The sequence below is a fragment of the Zonotrichia albicollis genome, chromosome 2 (assembly GCF_047830755.1).
Source record: "Zonotrichia albicollis isolate bZonAlb1 chromosome 2, bZonAlb1.hap1, whole genome shotgun sequence".
Classification (NCBI taxonomy): Eukaryota; Metazoa; Chordata; class Aves; order Passeriformes; family Passerellidae; genus Zonotrichia; species Zonotrichia albicollis.
In genome coordinates this window covers 80,962,020-80,983,295 of record NC_133820.1, presented here as the reverse complement: position 1 = coordinate 80,983,295, position 21,276 = coordinate 80,962,020, and positions in this window count along the sequence as shown.

Here is a 21,276-nt window from a genome sequence, read left to right as displayed (position 1 = left end):
AGGCTAAGTGCTTGTCTCTGTCATACAGAGAACTGGAGATATTTGAAACCCACGTGGACAAGATCCTGAGCAACCTGATCTAAGGTGACACTGCTTCAAGCAGAGTGATATATCAAGGAAAATCAAGAGGTCTCTTGCAGCTTAAATTACTCTCTGATTCAGTGATTCTAACATACATCTATGTTAGAATATCATTATAGTCATGTATAGGAGAAAAAATAATCACATAATCACCTAACTTAGAAGACCAATGTGCAGTCAAAATGAAATCATTGCTAGTGATTGTGATACTACAATATAAAGCTTGCAAGTTCTTCAGAGGCTGAACATACCACCTCTCTCTGCCTCCACTATGTTGGTGAAAAATAGAATGCCTATAATCAATAGCATGGAGTAATTTTCAAATTACTTTTTATGTACAGCATTTTTCTTTGCAGTAAATCATTTACTATACAAGATACATTATGACAAATAATATGTGTAGCATGAGACCACAATTTGAAAATGACAGTCTACATCTTGGACTCAATTTCAAAGGAGAATGCCATTATCTGTAGACTTAAACATGAAACCCTGCTCTGTAGTCTGTCTTTCAAGACTAAATAGTGTAACAATGTGTATCTAAACACAAGAACACATATCAAAAAACCAACTTTGTCTCATCCAACACAGAGCAAAATTCTGCTTCCCTTTGTCACCACAGTCTCTGACTCTTCATTCTCTCCCTCAAAGTTTGATTTTTCAAATGTATTGATTTTGAAATTCGGTATACATATACTGTGCAGACTTAATAGAAGCTCATACTGTGCCTTAAGAACCACTAATAAACATTTGATTTACCACACTTGTATAAATATACAATCAGAGAAAATATCAGGACCACAAAACTTGGAGCATACACAAGTCAGGCAAAGGGCAGAGGAAAGGATGAACATACAAGCACAGCAAACAACGTGGTAGTAGCAAATACTATCAATTAGCATTGCTATTAACATAGCAATTAGCATTGCTATTATAATAATAGCAATTAGCATTGCTATTATTTGCTTTATTTGTTGCTTAAATCTCTCCAATGGAGTTCTGAGAGGAATTAGATAGGTGGGAAAAGAAAGGATAGGAGTAAGTCTGTGAGAGCAAATGGCAGATCTGCATGGACAACAGGCTACATGGAATTAAGACAGCAGAAATAAGCTTTTAAAGTCCTCACAGCCTTCAGCTTCCACAGTTTGTGCATTGACTCTGTCTTTACTGTTTGTCTGGCTCAGGTCTGCTGCTTCTTCTGTAGATTTTAAAACCTGTATGCTGAAGAAATGAAACATTTAAGCTGTGTCCAATTTACCGTCAGTGATGTAGTCCCAGATGTCCACACAATGGTCTGTTTAAGCAGAGTAACTTCTGCCCAGTCTTCATTCCCAGCTTTCACTGTAAGCCAGGAAAGCTGTGCCTCTCCATCACCCCAGTTGTAGATGCACTTCTAATCCTGATCATCTAGACATAGCCTTAGTGGTTCCTAGTCCATACTTCTCAGTTTGGAAAGTTATACAGCTTTACAGAAATCTTTAAGCATCACTTGCCTATGCAGAATATATAGCAAGGCTGAGCACTAGCTGAGGATAAAGCTTTTAAAAAATAACAAATGCAGTTAGCAGAGGGTGGTCTTACCAATACTGTAGGAGGGAATTTCAGACTCAGATGGAATTTTGGACAGAAAAAGGAATATTTTTGCACTCCTGCTTTTATAAAACACCATACAGGTTATTTAAGGACTGAAAAAAACTGAGAGAACCAGAAATGCTTTATATTGGCTCAGCTGAACAGAGATATTGAGCAAACTTTCAAGATGTGTTGTATATGCCAGAAGAATAAGCCAAGTCAAGCAAAAGAGCCCCTATTGGCGGCACAGGAAAAATTGTTTCCTTGGAGCAACATGGGCTTAGATTTGTTTAGATTGGCCGAGAAAATAAATGCACTTTTTTTTCTGGACTAAGTTTACTAAGAAGCTGTATTTTGTAAGTTTAGGTATAGACAAGTTACTGCTAGTATGCCCTTGGTCGTAATCCACGTAACTTTTGAAAAATTTACTACAAATAAACTACAGAATATGACAACTAAATACAGGTTGTCACCTGTAGGCATTTGTTTTAGTAGACAGGGAGAATTCTAACACTTGTACTGATTGCAGAAGTCAATGTCAGAGTTTTATGGAAATATAAATACAGCTGTATGGAATATGATCAATCACCTGACTCAAAGCACTGTTTATCCACATGATGGAAATTAGTGAGCAGAACAGTAAGGAGATGGAGGAGCACAAGTCCAAGAAAAATGCCTCATGCCATGCACTCTATTCATATGATGATGACCAAATTTCCCCAATTTCCCACCTTTTCCTACTTACACTGCGGCTAGACAGAGATGGACTACGATACTGCTGTTCCACATGCTTATGAAAATGACATCAGTAGACAGATGCTGCAGCCTCCAGTTTCAGGAGAGGATGCAAGAATCATCGAGTGCTTTTTCTTTTTTTTCTTTTCTAGTCATGCTTGGGCAGGAGTTACAGCAGATAAGACATCTAAACCCCAGGTTCTTAATACTATCTAAATAAACAACTTACAATTTCCAATTAGCAACAGTTATGATATTTCCAGAGAGACCTGTCATCTCAGAGACTAGTCAAAAATACCTCAGCACATGAAAACCAGTTTATGTAGTATGTTCATTGCAAATATTTGGAAGCAAGCTCCATACACGTAGCTTAAGGATTAATATATTAAGTGGTTTGGTCAGGATGTTGAGCAAAGAAGATCACACTCTGCATGCCTGGAAGACCTCTTAGATTATGCCTCTTTGCTGGCACAGAGGAGAAAGTAAGGAAGCTGGAGGAAAGAACAAAAGGACGTGCTTAGGTATGTTTTATGTTCATTTCTTGTTGTATATCCACCTAAAAATTCATGCTAAACACAAAAATATTATGCAACTGCAACTGCAGTAAAAAGCCTCCTAATCCATCATCCTAAACGGGGAGATATTTGGCCTTGACACCTGGATGGTTCTACAGTGACTGAGATACAACCAAAAGTAAGTATCAAGTAACCAGAGCTCTGCAGTTCTTGAACTCAAACTAGAAGTTGTGTACTTCAGGGAAGAAGGTATGCATTGCTTCTGATTATTTGCTTCCCCTCCTCGCCTTCCTCCTTCCCTCCTTTCTGCACTCTCTAGCACTGTTTAATTTATTAATTTGTTTGGTTCATCACAAATATCTGGTGAACTATTTTTCCAGAAAAAATATGTTTATTTTCCTAGGTTTCCAGGTGAATATTCAAATCTCTTTTAGAAAAGAAACTTCTAGCAGCCTTGTTTTGCTGCCAGTAAGGCCTAAGAAAAAGACTGCTGATGTTAAATTTTAGCTTGGAAAATAAACTGTGATGTTTGAAATCTTACCTTTAAGGAGTTCATCTTGGAAAGTGTGTCACTGATCAAAAAGGGTATGTCCATAGTCACAAACCCTGAGGTTACCTGGTTTGCCTGTTGATCACAAACTGCTCAACAAAGCATCCCACTTTGGCTGGCAGCAGCATGCTCACCTCAAACTGGCCTAGGACTAACCGCCTAGAAACTTGTCTGGGAGATACCCAAAAGAAAGACAGGGAATGAACTAGGAATTAAACTATGTAGACCATGTTTGGTGTAGTCCCTGAGCTTCTTCCTCAGCTCTCTTCTTTTCAGCAGCAAGAAGTCTCTCAACCAGGACAGAACAGAGGAGGTATCTCTGCTAACTGCTTGAGGATTGCTCCTCAGAAAGCTTTGGTTATTACAAGATATTATGTGGTGTGGTTGTGCTATTATGTGGCTGTCACACCAGCCTTGCACCACAGTTTACTCCTCTGCATGCAGTGTGTTGCACCATTCACAAGACATACAATAAAGTCACAGGGAATCTCCTGCAAGCAGTTTCCAGAAGCTGACACAAACATAGGAGTTCCTGAGTCTAGCTGTTAGCAGGGATGGTGCTGACAGCTCTTTGGAAGGACCTGATGATAAGGGATCTCAAGATGTCAGCCACCCTGCCCAGAGGTGGTTTGGAACCATCCCATTGCATTTGTGTTTTCAGATCCCCTTTCAGATGGATGGTTTGTTTATCCAGAAAATGTCTCTTTAAGAGTCACCCCTCTTTAAGAGTCTCTGTCTCTTCTGCCAAGGCAAGGAAGGGACTGAGCTGTCACCTCAAACCCTGTGTTATACTCATGCTCTTTAGCTTTAATGCAGACTTAAAAAATGTTCCAGCAACCATAGAACTTCCAAAGGACTTCTAGCCTGTGACAAAGCATATTCCTGGACCAGAGCTGCCAGAGGCATTATGTTACATGAGTGGTCAGCTGTCAGTTTGTATCCAGTTATATTTTCTTTTGGACATGGGAACATAGCCGTTTAAAAATAAAACCCAAACCACTCTACCATGCTAGTCATACTTCTTACAGATGTTATTAACTGCCCTCTGTGACAGAAAAATAATTTTGCGCATGCAAAAGTCTCTTACAAACATGATCAAGAGATGAGTTTAAATAATTTTTATCACTCCTTCAGGCATTACCTTTCTACAACATTTTAGCACATATGAGATGTCATATGTTTCATTTAGCACATGTCATATGTGCTAAAATATTGTAGAAAGGTAATGCCTGTTGTATGTGACATTCTGTCATATCACAGAATACCATATGACTAGCTGTAGAAACAAATTGATGTATGCTACTACATAACATAAACATCCTAAAATGTATAAACATGTACACCTTAAAACCTACCACATTAAATTCAAACAAATGAGAATGAAATGAGCATGAAAAAAGGGCTTATGAGCTAAATAAGCCCCATGTCACTGTTAGTTTTAACATAGTCTCATTTATCTAACTGGTGCAGAATCAATTACTTTCACACAAGGCAACTGTACACCGATTGGAAAAGCTCTCTTAATAAATAATTCCACTGCTCTCAACTAAAATCCCAACTTATGCCTACAAGTAGAAAAATTTGGCTTCTACAAGTCAGATCAAAACCCATTATAATCAGCAATCTATTTTTCTGAAAAGTTTCTATTAAATTCTATACAATGTCTAGCTCTCCAGACAGCCCTGAGAGTAGTAATTAAATGTGCTTTGATTATAAGGGGAGCTTAGACATGAATTCATTTGCAAGCATTACATTCAAGCATCTACAGTCTGGTACTAAATTCCTCTGCTAGATAGTTTAAGTGGTGAAAACGTGAGATTATAGCTTGATTCAAAAGCTTAACTAGAACAGGGCTTCAGGCTGGGCCTCCTGCCTTCTGTCAGGGAAGAGCACAGGCCTCCCACAAATTCTGGTACTTTATCTATCAGTCTCATGTGTATGGCTCAAGGTGCCTTATGGAGCAGGCAAGTGTGTTTAGAAAACTGAATTGGTTCCCACATTTCAGTTTCTAGATGTCATGAACAAATGCCTGCTTCTCTCTATTGAGTATAAAAAAAGAATATTAGCAGTAGCTGCAGAATGAATTCTTCCCATTTGAAAAATCCTGAAGTTCAGTATGTAAAGTTCAGCCCAGTCTTTGTGCATATCCAGAGACAGATAAACTATCTTAAAAATGCATTGAGTATATCATCTTGAAGAGAAAACAAGGAAATTAACAATGTCATTTCTTATCTGTGGCTCACCTTGAAGAGAGAAAACTCCTTTTAATACCAAGCTTACAGATTCCAGCTAAATTTCAGTGCTTCCATGTGTCAGTAGTGATTGATTACCAACTCACAAAAGCTCCTGTAGTGCTGTTTACCCTTCATCTTTTCCTCAGCCTTACAGCATGACTGGTGCAGGTACTCTCCAGGTATAATCTTGCCCCAAAGAACCTGGTCTTGGGCCAGGGCAAGATGGAACCTGCAGCTTCCAAAGCTCAAGTCTATCAATAAAGATTATGTGTTTCAGAAGGAAATTCATTTTCTTGGTAATTAATGTTAGGACACACCCAAAAACTCCACAATAAACAGCAAGATGTGTCATAATAAATTTCATGTAAAGGAGTCATTCTTACTAAGATGGGTTTTGTGATGTGTTATATCAGAAAGGAAAGGTCAACAAGGATGGGGAAATTCTGTATGTTGGTATACACTGAAAGAAGCTCAAAGCTTCTTCATCTTCATAGAAAAACTCAGTGAAAACCAAACTAAATGGATGGGAAAATTGGGGGTTACACAGTAAAGATCACAGTTTTATTTAAAAACTCAGAGCAAAAATCATTCTTCCAGTAGATAATTAACATGTTTTAATCTCCAAGAAAGATGGTATTAGACCTGTCTTTTGCATCTTGACACCTTTTCCAGGCTAAGTTTTTTTAAATTTCCTTTACCTAAGTGCCAAGATTTTCCATTATCTATAGCCAGTCTCCCCAGTCTCCTAGAGAAGAGCTAAAATTTCAGCACCGTCTTTGCTCTAAAAATCACAGTCCTCATTCTTTTTTACCATACAGAAAAATCTACTGGTTTTAATTACTCCCAGTCAAATCTCAAGAGCCATTCTCCCACCTTGGAGTTATATTTGGACAGATAATTTGTTTTGATTTTACTTTTCTGCTTCCTAAAAATTATTGTGTGATCCTCAGAGTCTTTGGCTTTTTCCTCTGCAGCAACATTATAGATAATGCAGAGTATTCTGCAAGCTTTCTCAAATCCTACCTGCTATTGGCTGCATTGAATTCTCTGAGTTTTCAAAGCATATGATAACTGCTACACATTCCATTTCCTCTTCTGGCCATCCTTTGTCTGCATTAGATCCAGCACTTTTTCAGAAGTCATCATTTAACATAAAATCTGAATGTACTACAATGGAGCCAGGGTTAATTGCCGTAATTATTAATATTTTAGTGAGGAACTGAGACAGAAGTGTAAATATCTGATGCTGCAGTCAATGGAGAGAAGTAGCATTTCAGAAAGACTGAATTACCTTCCTGCTAAGTACTTCCTTCTATTGACTAAATAGGAAATGGAATTGATATTTAAGATACAGTAGTTAGATCCCTGCCTTTCATGAGAACACTTCCAAGAAAAAAAGATAGAAATTATACTTCTAATATAAAGCAAAATTGTGAAGTTAAAGCCAGGAGTCTCTTGTGGATGTACCTCTACCTATTTTGCATATAATACAGTAAAAAAATATTAATGTACAGCTATCAGGCTGAGGTACCTAGCTTGATTACTGTCAAGCCTTGAATTTCAAGGTAACATCTTAAAATCCTTGAAAAACCTTCATGTAGTAAATACCAGAATATTAAACAGTGTAATTTCCTAGTATATTACTAACATCAATACAAAATTTACATCTCTTTATTGTTGTGGCTCTCCTCCAACAAAATCAAAATTCTTAAATAGGTAATAGCTTTTTTGTACTGGAATCTAGTAAAAAGAAAACTCAGTTTCCAGAAAACTTTTTTTCTTTTGTAATAAAGAAAAAAAGGAACCTGCTTTTCTTCTCAGTTATCTGGTAAGAGAGTACTGCTTCTTGTATGTAACTGCTACTTTGCAAAGCCACAACACATCAGCATGAGATGATTTATTCAACATTTACATCTGTATAGGAATGCACTAAATGTGAATGACTCTAACTACCAGGGAAAAAAGTGGTTCCTATAACTCCAGGAATCAGAAGTAAACAATTTGTGAGCAGAAACCACAGAGAAGCATACTTGTGTAGGGGATGAGAACAGCTGTAAGTGATGACAAATTGACATTTAAAGATAAGAAACATAATAGAGAGAAGGTAAGAAAGTGATGAGATAAAAAAAAAAAAAACCTGAGGAGAAATGTCTTATTCCTACATAATTAGTGTGGATTAAGGTGCTCCCCTGTTGCCCATCAGCACCTTATTTCTGCACAAATTCCAGTGGTTACTGGAGCAGTTACTGTTAATCATATTTGCTTTAATGTCTAGAGTAACTTAGCAATCAGAATGCTTCAGACAAAAAAAAATCCCAAACTTGTTTACTCTACAAGTGGTACAAACATTGTATGTGAGTACCTGCACAAAGAAGAAAGTTCATTTCCAGTACCATTTTACTCTTTCTGAAGTTTCCCATGGGCACATATAATATGACAACGAATCACTTATTTTAAATGTGTAAACACACCCTCGCAAGCTGTCACTGAGAAGAGAAGCAGTGTTTGGAAGAAATGAATCTTGGTTTTGACAATGAAAGAGTCTTTTAATTCATTCAGTACCAATCCTAACGTTCCACTGGCAGGAATCTTGAAAGCATGGGCAACACTCTTTGCATCCCAAAGGCTCTAGGACATGACAGGGATGTGTTAGACTGGGGAAAGGATTCCTCTCATCACAGAGTGTGATCTAGTTCTTAGATCCTCTCTGGTCCTCTCAGCTTTAATGAAGAGGCTCTGACACTTCCATGGAGAAGCTGACCTGAATAAATGTCTTGGTGAAGAAAAAATTCCTCCAAAGAGAATCTTATCTTTCTCTGTTGAATATGGGGAAATCCTGTATGGGACAGCTTGAAGGAGATACCTAACTTTGGGATGACTCAATTTTGTTTAAATACATTCCTTCAGAAACTACATTTTTTGCTATATATTTTTTATATTTCAGAAACAAAGGAGAACAGATGACAGAGCAACATCGATACACCTGCAACAGCACTGAAGGAGGGGGAAAGGCAGTGGGCCCAGCAGGAGCAAATGGTGTGTACAACAGGGTTGTTCTCTATCAGTTGCCCCATTTGGCAGTTTTTATCTCCACTTAGATTAATAAATCAAATAACAAAACCGCCTTTCTTGTTTTATTACTTGTTTGTACTGTTTTATGCGTTTACTGGTGCTGAACTGTGAATACATGAAAGCAACGAAAAAGCAGGCATATACAGTGGGCAAACACACAAATCAAACAAAAGAGAAAGGCCCCTTTTGTATTCGAAGTAGCAAATTTCATTTTCATGCAGCCAGATCAGCTGCTGGAAACTCTGTCTCATACTGACTGGAGAGATTGTGCCCTTGTGCCGTTCAGATGTTACTGCTGGCAACTGCTAACGCGGGTTTGCATTTCCACCAGCGAGCTGATCATATTGACAGATTTAGGTCAAAGCACTGAGGAAGCAATTCACACCTGGTCTGAAGATCTGGACAGGCCAATACATACTGATGAAAACCTTCACTGTATTTAGACTTAGAGTCTATTTTTTTCAGTGCTGCTGCAGTTTTCTCACTGTATTAGCAGTCATGTACAGACAAGCTAACTTCTAAAAGCTGGAAGGGTATTCCTTCCTGCACTTTGTGTTTTAAAACTGGCCAATTGCCTTTGTTCGCTTTGGAGTTTCTTTTGTATAATTTAGCTACTGTTTCATGCAAAAACCTTAAAACTAATGAAAACAAATAGTACCCAAGAAACCTTAGAAGACGTGGAAGTAATGTTAATAAGCACCAAGTTATCTCCACCAATGAATTTCCTCTCTTCCTGTTCTTCTCATGAACTCTAGGCTATTCACTTCCAATAGTAATGTATATAGAAAGCATTGCAAATGCTGAATACATTGCTTGTGTTAAACCAAAACTCATCATCATTATGTTATAGGAGACCTAGAAGTTCTGATCTTGTTTCTATTACAGTCACAAGACACTGATCCCTCAGTGAGTTCCCTTGCCCAAAGTCTCTGTCCAGAACAGGTACAGCAGCTCAAGCATTTTGAGCAGTGCCCACTGTGAGCAGGCAGCAGGCCATCCAAAAGGCATCCCAGACACCATTGGCACTTTATTGTAAAGTACTTTCTTCTTCACTTCCAACCAAACTTGAAATAACCGAGATGTGTGAGCACTGTGTTAGGTCTTCCTTAGAGGATCCTTGCTCGGCAAACTGAGCAGCTGTTTTGCCCTAGCTGAGTTTCCCAGGTGGCCTTTTCAGGGCAACCCTACCAAGAGAGAGCTTTCCAATGCCATGACCCAGCAGAATAAAAAATGTGGCTAGACCATTGCCCCAAAATCAGGCACACAAGCAATCCATTGAAATCAGAGTAGCTCCTTTGATTTTGTGGGCTGAATACATTCAGATTAGACCTGAGGCACAAAAGTCAAAAACATTTCCACAACAATTTACCATTGTTTCAGAGATTTTCAAGGGCAGTGAGACCAAATGAAACCCTTAGTAAGCCAATGCAAATAATGACTTTTTAATTTTAAGAACTTTTTCCAGCTGACAGTGTTGTCTTTCTTGATCAACAAGCAACACACCCATCCATACCTGAATTCAGGATTGCACCTGAATATAGATTCCCTTAACCTGAAATCCAGTAGTCTGTACAGAGGAATGCTTGTCAGGAAGGGACATAAGCAGAAGCAGCATGAACACAGGGATACAATTATTTAATGTTCAGGAGAGATGCCATGGAAAGAGAGACAGGGAAGAGCCGCACTCCATGGGATAGAAATGTTGACAGAATTTGGGAAAGAGGAACACAGACATGACACAGGCACCTGCAGTCCTTCTTCCTGCACTGTGCTACAACTTCCCTCCAGCCTTGGAAGAACAGTGCTCAGCTGTTCCAAACCTAAGTCACCTGCACAAGACAAGAGGGAAGAAAAGCAGGATTAAGAAGAAAAGAGAAATCCGTAAGTCATTTTCTCAGTAAAACTCTTTCTAAAAGAAATGGAAGAGAGTGCACTGAATGCACTAGTGTACTGTTCTGCAGTAAAGCAAAAATGTAAGGATGCAAGGGAATTTGTATAAAAACAATTCTAGAGTAAATGAAAAATTCTTCTTGATAGACAATAAATGGGAAAAATACACTTGAAATTAAAAAATTAGTACCCTTTAATATAGTAAAGAAAAAACTTATGCTATAGTAAAGAAAAAAATAATGAGTCAGCAGGAGGGCAGACAAACTTTATTAAATACTAAACAAAAATGAAAAACCAAAGAAAGTTCCCTTTTTCTTTTTTTATAAAAGTACTTCTTAAGCCAGAATTAAGGAACCACACACCAGAGTGTTTCTGGTTTTTGACTGTGCCTTAGTGGCACTCAGTATTGAGAATCACTCTTTAGGTACTTTAAAATCCATGTATACTTTGGCTGTTACTGCTCAGGACTGTGTTTCATTAGAGCCACATGGGTATCATTTGGGTATCCATAATTGTGGGTCAATACAGTTCATTCTGCTCAGATGCTTGACAAGATACACCCTGTCCTAAAGGAAATGTGATTTACTTCACCAAGTATGAAAGATCTGCAGACATGCATTGAGGCAAATTTCACCATCTGCAAAATCACTGAGGTAAGGGGAATACCACAATCCTACAAACCCTATAGTTTTTATTTTCTCTACAACAGGAATTTACCTATTCAGAGGGGAAGGAGATATATATTTTACATGTTAGGTGGTAAAAAAAAAATAAATCCTATTATCACAGAATAAAAGCTTTCAAACTTGAGAATTCTTACTCTCCCTCCTGTCCTCTGGGCAGAAAAGAATCAGTGCAGTTTACCAGTGCTCTGGGGGTGTGTCACTCACCAAACTTTAAAAGTTCCTGTTTATTCTGAGTAGACATTTGAGATCCTGGGACACAGATCATAAAACTAGGCCTTTTTTCTTTTATACTTTGCCAGCAGCAGACTGTTCACTCTTCTGTGGTAGCATACATACATATGTAACAGCTTTTGGATCATCTGAAAGACCACATAAATGCAAGCTATAAGGAAGGTAGTGAAACTTGAGATTCATGTGTAGCTTGTCAGACTGGGAATTATGACAGCCATCTACCTTAAGAGTGAGACTATAAAGATCTCTTATGAGGAAATCCATTCTAATTAAAGCATCCACAGAGAGCTTTTCATATTTTTTTTAAATACTATTACCCTGCAGCACTAGCAGTCCTAGTTCTAGTAAAAAAAATCCAAAAAACCCAAACAAAAACAAAACAAACAACAAAGCTGTGCAGTATAACTGAGTCATATGTTAGTGTGACAACTCCTGTTTATCTTAACTTTCTGCAGCTTTAAACATGAAATCTAAGAGGGAGGAAGCAGGAAGACAATTTAGTGGTCAAGAATAGCTGGTGTGAAAGGAAGGGAGGGAGCTTTCCCCTTGGGCTGTGAAAAGATAACTTGCAAAGTCTTGCTGTTTCTTTCAAAATCCATTTAAAATTGAGGATGGTGATTTACTGAATATATAGGTTCTGATACTTATTAGAAATAATTTATGCAACTTTTTTTTTTTTTTTCAGAAATACAATAATCTGCTTTTGGTCCAAAATATTTTTTTAGAAAGAAATAGGTTCCATAAAATGAACAAGAAGATTGTAGGTGACCTTGTGCATGCATATTATTTTGTGGTGTAGCTTAAAAACATAAACTGGCTTAGGCTGGAAGGGACCTCAAAGATCATCTCTTTCCCACCCCTTTTCCATGGGCAGAGACACCTTCCATTTTAAACCAGATTGCTCACAACCCCATCCAACCTTGTCTTTTTTCCTTTATTTTCTATAATGATTTTGAAATCTAATTTCCATAGCTTACAACAGAAAAACAAAGAAACAAACAAATAAACAAAAAAAAAATCAAAACCAAAACCCCAAACAAAAAACCCTGGTAAGTTCAAGCAACTTCTTGTCATTCAAGTTTAAAAAAGTTTTGTTTCCAGTTCTGGGTTTTAAAATGGTTTTAGAATGTGTCTTTTGATACACCTAAATTTCCTTCAGGGAAGGAGGAAGATATTCCAGTATTTTAGACAGCTGTGCAAGTGTCCCCATTTAGGGGTTTCTGCATTCAGCCATTGTAACAAGGAGGGGCAAAACTGACTCAGCTGTGCTGCCTTATACACTCACAGGGATGGATTTTCTCCTCACAGGGAGTTCCTCTCCCCAAAACGAGCAACAAATATGGTACAAAGTAAAGCTTTGGACAGCAACAAACAAGGGGTTCTACAGCTCTTCACCTGCCTGCCTGATTTTGAGGAGCTAGCCTGTGTAAATCTGCAATCTTGCCACCAAGTGGAGCAGAGATTTAGAGCCGTGCACATTCACATACTCAGAAGCCACAGGAGCTGCTGCCTGTAGCATCCCTTCTTCCACTGAGATAATTCAGTTACACTGTTGTAGCACTTCCACTCCATAATTCATTCCCATACCTTAACATGAAGCTATGTGATTAAGCAAACAGCTATCTGTAAAAGGAAATTTGAGAACTATAGAAAAAAGTTCAATTATTTTTAGTGATGAGAAAGCCACAGATGCAAGAGACAACTGAACATATCTTAAACATATTTTTTTTATTTACATAGAGGCTCTCAGGTAGACACTGTGACTGTCTGGTGGTGACTCTGATGTGAATGCTGCTTTTCCAGAAGGCAGAGCACTTGGCACAAACCCAAAAGTCATGGGACTTGCATGAGACACAGACATTACCATCTGTACCTTCGACCTCTTTTGTAAAATGCTAAGAACTGCCACTGTTCTCCCTTGAATGGCTTCTAAAAAGCTTAACTAATCACTGTTAATAAAGTACACTGAGGCTTTCTCACAGCACGAGTATTTGGTTCCCTGGGACAGAAGAAAATGGGACAAAAAGAAAAAAAAGAGCTATCAATGCAGAGTTGCAATTCCATCTTAGAAAATGAAATTTTCTTTTAGGAGTACTAAGACACACAGAATGAGATCCTCAAAATGGCAGCTTTATTGAAGCCTGCTGAATTTATTGGATGTAGCTCAGCAAAATATATGGAGCTGTATTTTTAAGAAGTAGCATTTTAAAAATGTTTGAGAACTGGAAATTAATGCATGAGCGCTTTAGCTCTTCAGATTCAGAAGAGCCTATACAGAGTTTGCAATTAAGTTTATTAAATATACATTCCAATTAAAGTAGGCACCTATTTTCATGCTTTCTTGAATAGGAGCAATACCAGTGTTGTTTAAGAGCTTTCTCAGTCAGTTTCTTCTAGCTGCAGTTATTAAAACAATCAGATAGATAGGGCTGTTTCTGAACTTTCAAAACAGAACTCCATGTCCCCTGTGTGTAGTGAAACAATATCTATTTAATGTTCATTTCACAGAATACAAGCTCTCTAAACTATTTTTCAACTGTATGTTCACAGTGTTCATTTCCCTGGTATCTGGAGAGGTTAAAGAGCCTTGCTCATCTACAGCAAAAGCAATAATGTTTCTGCCAATACCTGGAATGAAAGCTGAAACAGCACTCAAAATACATCTTGAATAAATGTTCAAAAACATATCCTTAGGGTAGTTTCCCTTGTTACTGGCAAATCCAGTTTGCGTGTGTCTGATAAAATGGTTTGAACTAGGGAAGTTTAATACTGCAAAGAATGTTTGATGATGTTAGGACATGCCACATGACAAGCTCAGAGCAACTCACAATTCTCCTGGTGCTTCTAAAAAAAATCCATTAGATGTGTTAAGCTGGACATTCACTTTTTTCATCTTTCTAGCATTTTACAGTTAATTCCTGAAGTTTTACCCCCTACTACTTTTTGGTAAGCCTGAGAATTTGTATTAACTTGTCTTTGTTACAGCACATGACATGAAACTCCCTGAACTATTTTTCCTAAATGATCAAAATGATAGTCAATGACTTTTACATTACTCAAGTGAGAAACAAGGCACATATTTTTGCCAGTGAGGAGGACAATTAGCAAAAGAAAACTTTATGAGGGAGAAATTATTGTCTTCTCTCTCCTGAGCACTTCAAATCATCACTAGGTAACTTCCCAGAGATTCAGGTAAACATGGAGGTCAATGGTGAGATAAGTGGATAAACTTGTAGAGAACAGGAAAGATTTTAATCAACATAGAGTCATAAAAGCAAAGCATATTAAGACGAGCCAAATGAAAAAAAAAAAAAAGGCAAGAGTAGTACTGTATTAAATAAGCTTAAACCTTTTACTGAATTCTAACAATCGAATTGGAGGACTTTACTGGGCAGAGATGCTCTTCCACAACCACCTTTGTAGCTGCTACCCCAGCAATGTTTTATGTTCACCCCGCTATGTAAAGTTCCACCCACAAGTGAGGAGAGCAAGCCAGTTATGAAAGACACCCCAGACACCAGAGGCTCTAGGATGGTGGGAAATATGGATCCAGTTTCTATTTATTTAATCAAATAGGGGCCCCTAGAAACTGAGGAATTATATTGCACAATACTATTTTCAGTTGCAACTTTAATTCCATTTTCTTCCACTTGTGAAATTTCTACTTTTCAGAAACAAGAAGTTTCCCAATGTCCTATCAGCTTGAGGTGGTGTCAGAACCATGGAGAACAAAAAGGAAAACTTTTCAGTTCTCTATTGGTTTTTAGCCATTGAAATATTCAACTAGCATTTTGGCTGACACAGAGCTCTGGTCAAAAGAGAGATCTGGGATCATGCTAGAAACAAACCAGTGCTCAGCAACAGCTTGACTGCATTAGGCTTGATTTGGTGGTGACTCCGCACCATTTTAGGTTGCAAAATGTTCCTTGATTTCTTCCAGGACATACAAGCTGCAAATATTTTTTTTCTGGAAACTTTTCAAAACCAATGCACATTGAAAGCCTCTGAAAACTGAGCACAACCTTTTTAAAGGGGTACTCCATAAAGGTATTTGCAAAGTAATTGTGGATGGATACATTTGCCTTTGGCTATTATGTTCCAGTTTGCATCTGTAGAGCAATAAAAAAAAAAGTGTGCTTGTTTGGTTTATGGCTTTAAATATAGCAACTAAACACTGAGGCAATTAATAATCCTATTACTAGGATTTTAAGACTGCTAATTTTCCCCACCATGATCTCCCCTCTTCTGGCCACATTTTGAAATAAAACCTCTTGTAAGCCATGGCCATGAATAAAACCCAAACAGGCAGAAACCACAGGTTCTGTCTGCTGATGCTAGTTACTACCACCTGCACAGAGGTTTGCAATGTTGAGTACATGTAACAGCTGCAGCCTCTTCCAGAAAAAAGCAGTGAAAAAGGCTCTATTACAACAGATGCATTTCAGATTTTCCTGCTGAACACAGTCCTTTCTGCAATAATATACACAGCCTGCATCTATATCTTGTACCTACAATTGCCATGACTGCTTTACAGAAACCTCTTTGGGGATTTTCCAAGCTTTTTTTTTTTTTTTTTTTTTTTTTTTAAGAAATAGAACAAATAAAAGGAACTGTAGGCATTTAAACTACATAGTAATTCCTGTATTTAAGACTTGTTTAATCTACAGAAATAGTTGCAGGAGAAAAGCAACAAATCAAACCAAACCCAACCAACACAGTGTTTTCTTTCCCTTAACTATTAGCATTCAAAGTTATGCAGAGTTATTCTCTCTTTCTGGCCTGAAGTTTCCAGTAGTCTTTTCTGTCCAGTTTAAAAGGAGAGGTTAAGGGAACTTCATGGCAGTGGCACCCCTTTGGAACCTATAAAATAGGTCTACCACTTCTTCAGGAAACCTTACAACCATTGATGGCTGCATAGAGGGCTGTTGTCTTGGAGAATCTTTTTTAAGGCTGGTAGTTCTTTTCAGGTCTCACAAGGCTCATCTTTACTGCTAAATATGAGACAGAATTTGGGTTAAGCAGCAGGCCCACATATAATGCACAATATTTAAATGTTAGTTCACACCCTGGTTCCTTTTCAGGCTGCTTCAGGTGACTCTCTCCATGACAAATTTAGTTCCAGAAGAAGCCTCAGTTGTGCAGCCATGAGCCAGTTTGTGCCATTCGGCTTTGAGGCCACGGGTTGGCTCATGGCCCCTTTTTAATTAGCAGCATAAACATCTCTTCAAAGAACATATGTGGGTGTCAACCCTCATTAGAGGATTTGTGGTTGTGAATCCCAAGTGAGCAGAGTCATCTCTGCTGAAGACTTAATTCAAGCACCTGCAGTCTGGAAAAAAGGAAGGATTTAATTAGAATTTCTTATTAGTTAACCCTAATGGGAGTACTCCTCTGAGGTGTTTCTCTTTCCCTCAGCAATTAGGATGCTTCCTAACTTTATTTAGTACTTTGGATGGCCAACTAGGACAGGAATGCCAAAGGTAGACATTACATTTTGTACCATGTAGGAAACCCACCTCCACAATCAGATCCACCCCTACACTCCTCCACAAATAATTATTCTTTTGCAGGTTTTCACCAGACTTAGACTTTATCTCTGCTCATTCAGCCTTTGCTGATGCAAATTCAAATGAACAACAGAAGTTTCCTGGTTGGAACTGCTCAGGAGTGGTCAAAAACCCAGGCAGGACCCAACTTCACACACTAGGGAAAAAAAAGAGTGTCACAAGATTTTATAACATCAAATAATAGAACCATGTTATTTTTCCTCTGCTGGTTTTCAAGCCATCATAGATGCTATCACTCCTGCTCTTCCTTTCCCCTTTAAGGGGTCAACATCAGCTCAGGGATAACCACAGTCGTGTGGTCACTGGCTCAGAGTCCTTGATCTCAGAACTAATACTTCAAGCCCAGCTCCTGTGGCAAATCCAAAAAAGAGGGCGCCAAAGAAAGTTGCCAGAGACCTTTCCCTTTCAAGTACAATCTAAACCATATCTGACTTGTTCTATAAAAGCACACAGGGCTTGTTTTGTTTAGTATTATATTTCTTTTTTTCCTTGCTTTTCAGACTTTTAAACTCTTCAAGGCAGGAACCTGTTCTTGACTTGATCCAGTTTTACCTCCTGACCAACAACATGTGCACAGCAGCTGAATGGCTCCAGTTCTGAACTAACACTGACTGCCCTGAGTATGAGAAAACAGAATGGTATTTGTATTTAGATATTTTAACACACAAAACACCAAACTGTTTGGCTTGTGATGGAAAGGCCAGTGAATGCATAACTAATATATACTATCGGAATATATATACTATCGGAACACCACGTGTTCTAGCCCAGATGCTCTGGTTCGCATTTGTGAGCCACCCCAATATAATGTAATATAATAACAAATACAGATGAGCTGCAATTATCTCAGTTTTCTACCATCCTATCTCCTTCTTCTCCTCAGTTTTGACAGCTGGATTAGTAGCTGGCACCTGTAATAGTGGAAACAAGAGAACACTAATATTTCCTCCATTTTCTGCTACTTGAATTCAGGTCATACCTCTCTCATCTTGTCTCTCCAACATCCCAGGAAAATCCACTATCCTTCAGGGTAAGAATCAGTACGTGTGAGATTAAGAATGGGTAGCATTCATGAGTGCTTTTGATGTCTCTGGAGATTTTTTTAAACCAGCTCTCTGTTTACAGCTCAAAGGACACAGCATAGGGACAATTAAGTGGCTCCCTATTGTGGCATTTCAACTGTTGCACAAGACAGATCAGTACCTCCTATGGAAGTCTCCTTGTTTTCAAACAAGTGCTGTTTCCTTCCATTACCTTTATTTCTGATTCTCTTTCTCCCCTTTCTTTTCACTTGTAGTTGTCTTATTTTTTGCATTATATGAAAATACGAAACTTCATCAGCACACAGAACAAATCCCAAAACCCAACAGGCTGTGCGTAATTACTTCCTTATGGATTCCTAAACTTGCTAGCCAGATTTTGCTCATTGACTAAATGCATTGATAAGACAAAATAACCCCATTTACACAGCATATATCTACAAGATACATGAATCTACAAGAATTTATTTTCAAATTTGAATTATGAAGTTCTGTTATTCTGCTGCTCTTCTTCACTGCTACCTGTGTTCAATAGAGTAAAAAAAATATTTGCTTCACTGTAGTTCCCATAAAACCTAAACAACTCTATGTGTACATGGTAAGTTTGCTAAAACAAGAAGTATAAGGAGAAACTCTATTATGAAAGAACACAAAAATGATCAGCCTTAGAGAAAATGTACAGAAAAGAGAATCCAGGTTTTCTGATTTTCAGTTTACTGAACTGACTGTTCCCGTTTTGGAATCGGTTCTGCAATTCTCTTGCAGCTGGAAGAGCTTTATTCACATAACAAGGTGCACAGAGCTTAGGCAATGCCCTCACTTAGACTGCCAGCTGCTTTGGACAAGGCTTTTTGACTTTATTCCATGAAATCCAAGTTGCTTGCAGCCCACAGACACTACCAGAGCACAAACATTTAATCCCATTACTCAAGTGTGAGCATGTTAGGCAGGTTTTCTGGTACTACTGAGGTTTCAAGAAAACGCATTCATTTCTACTGCTTTGTGATTCTATCCGCAGGCTAACACATGCCATGAGACAGATTTTCCCATATCTCTTTTTCTACCCAGAGGAAAGGGGAAAAAAACCCCCAAACTATTTCACAACAAACTTAACCACTCTGTGGAACTAAGGAAAAGTTTCAAAACAGAGGGCAAAGCCGCCGCTTACTGCTTCACAAAGTATTAAAGGAATATACAGAAGATGTTCTTTGTAAGTTCTCTTCAAGGAGATGGCCTGCTTTTATGTAAACTGCCTTTCATCTTATCATATATTGTTCACACTGAGGATATAAAGTAGACAGGATATCGAGGGAGGCTATGAAATGATGCAGCAGGAAACAAGGCTCTTTTCAGCAGCTTATGTTCCAAAATACTGCTGAAACACTCCAAGATTTCCACATCTCCCTTTCTTTCTTGGAAATATGCTTGTGCTTATGTAAACCCCACAGACACCTGTGATTTGTATTTTGAAACAGGACATCAGTTTCTGGAGCAAACTGTTGGTTTAATCTATATGGAAAGAGTAAGTCTACTCCTGGGAATGATGCTGAGGCCTTCCATGATGGAGCCTCCATTATGCTGAAGTCTCTTCAGGGTAGTTTTTGCTCGGCTACATTATAAAGTTAACATGGATTTTTATGAATACCTGATACTTTTCAATCAATATTGGCATTTACACTCAATTCCATATAAAGATGTGGGCCAGGGAAAATGATCATCCCAATTGTCTGGAATAGCTTGCCAAATAAATAGCATATTTCTTCCTGTTTCCTTTGGAAAACAGATCACTGACAATGCAAAACAATCTAAACCACTACTTCTAACAGAATGTTCTGTCAGTGAGTTTGGAATTCCACAGAAGTACAAAATATCCATGCCCAGACACTGAATTTTATTCCAAGCCATTCTCAGTCAATGTCATTGTATAAACTGCTTTCTGAGTAAACTTTTAAGATACTGAACTGTGAAAATAATGTAATGAAACTTCATTTTAAATGGGACATTAGTAAGACAATATCAGGAAGATAATTTTTCCCAGTGTCTAATTTCAGAGGTGCTAGAGCTCTTACCACTTGAACTAGATGCAGCTGGGGCTGCAAGCACTCAGTGCTTCAGAAAAGCATGCCCATGTTGTCAGACTGTGCATAATTACATTTGGCTCCTCATCAAAGAGAATCACTCAGCTCACACACAAACCACAAGGCTGGATAACAAAGCCACAGATTTGTTATCAGCTACCAGCTACCAGGCTAATAGTACTGGACATGGTGAGGCAGATGCACGGTCTCCCTCCACCCCACCCACCCAACCCCAGAGCTCCTCCTGCACGGGACAAGCCAAAGCAGTAAGATGTCTTCAGAAGCAAGATAAGCTCCACTAACACGCACACGGCTTCTGGATCAGACTGCACTTATCAGTGAGATGAGAGCATAATTAAAGGAGTTGAGCCCAGCTGCACCAACCAAAGTAGCTGCATCTGTAAATTAAGTGGGATGGGACCCATTTTGTATCATCAATGCTGCTTCTCATTGATTGAAAGGATCAGGTGCTAGAAGTGTTCCTTTTTATGAGGCAGAAGTAGGTTGCTTAATGTGAATTGAGATCCGGTGAAGAGTGAGCCATTGATATAGCTATACATTTTTGTCTGATGCTTTTTTCCTTCTTTCATATACAGAAAAATCCTTTCCATTGAATATGTATTACCTCCTCAGAATTTACTGCAGTCAGTGACTGCCTAGAAAAACATGAATTAAATCAAAACACATTTTTATGATTTTTTTTGGCTTAAAGAAAATATCAGTTTTTCTAAATATTTTTTTTCTTCTGAGTTCCTGAACTTTCAATTATTTATATTTTAAAGGAACTGAATGGGATATTGGCAACATTATGTAAAGAAACTGTATTATACCCTGATGCTAGCTATTGGAATATTTCAGTTCTAGAAACAATGTAAGTCTCCTAAAGAGGTCAGTATTCATTAAACATATTGCTAAAATTGAATTCAACACATTTGTATTGGCTCAATGAAATTCACAGGAAAAGAAAAAGCATGTATCAAGGGTTCCAAAAATGAAGTTAGTATAACCTCCTGCAGGAAGGGTTG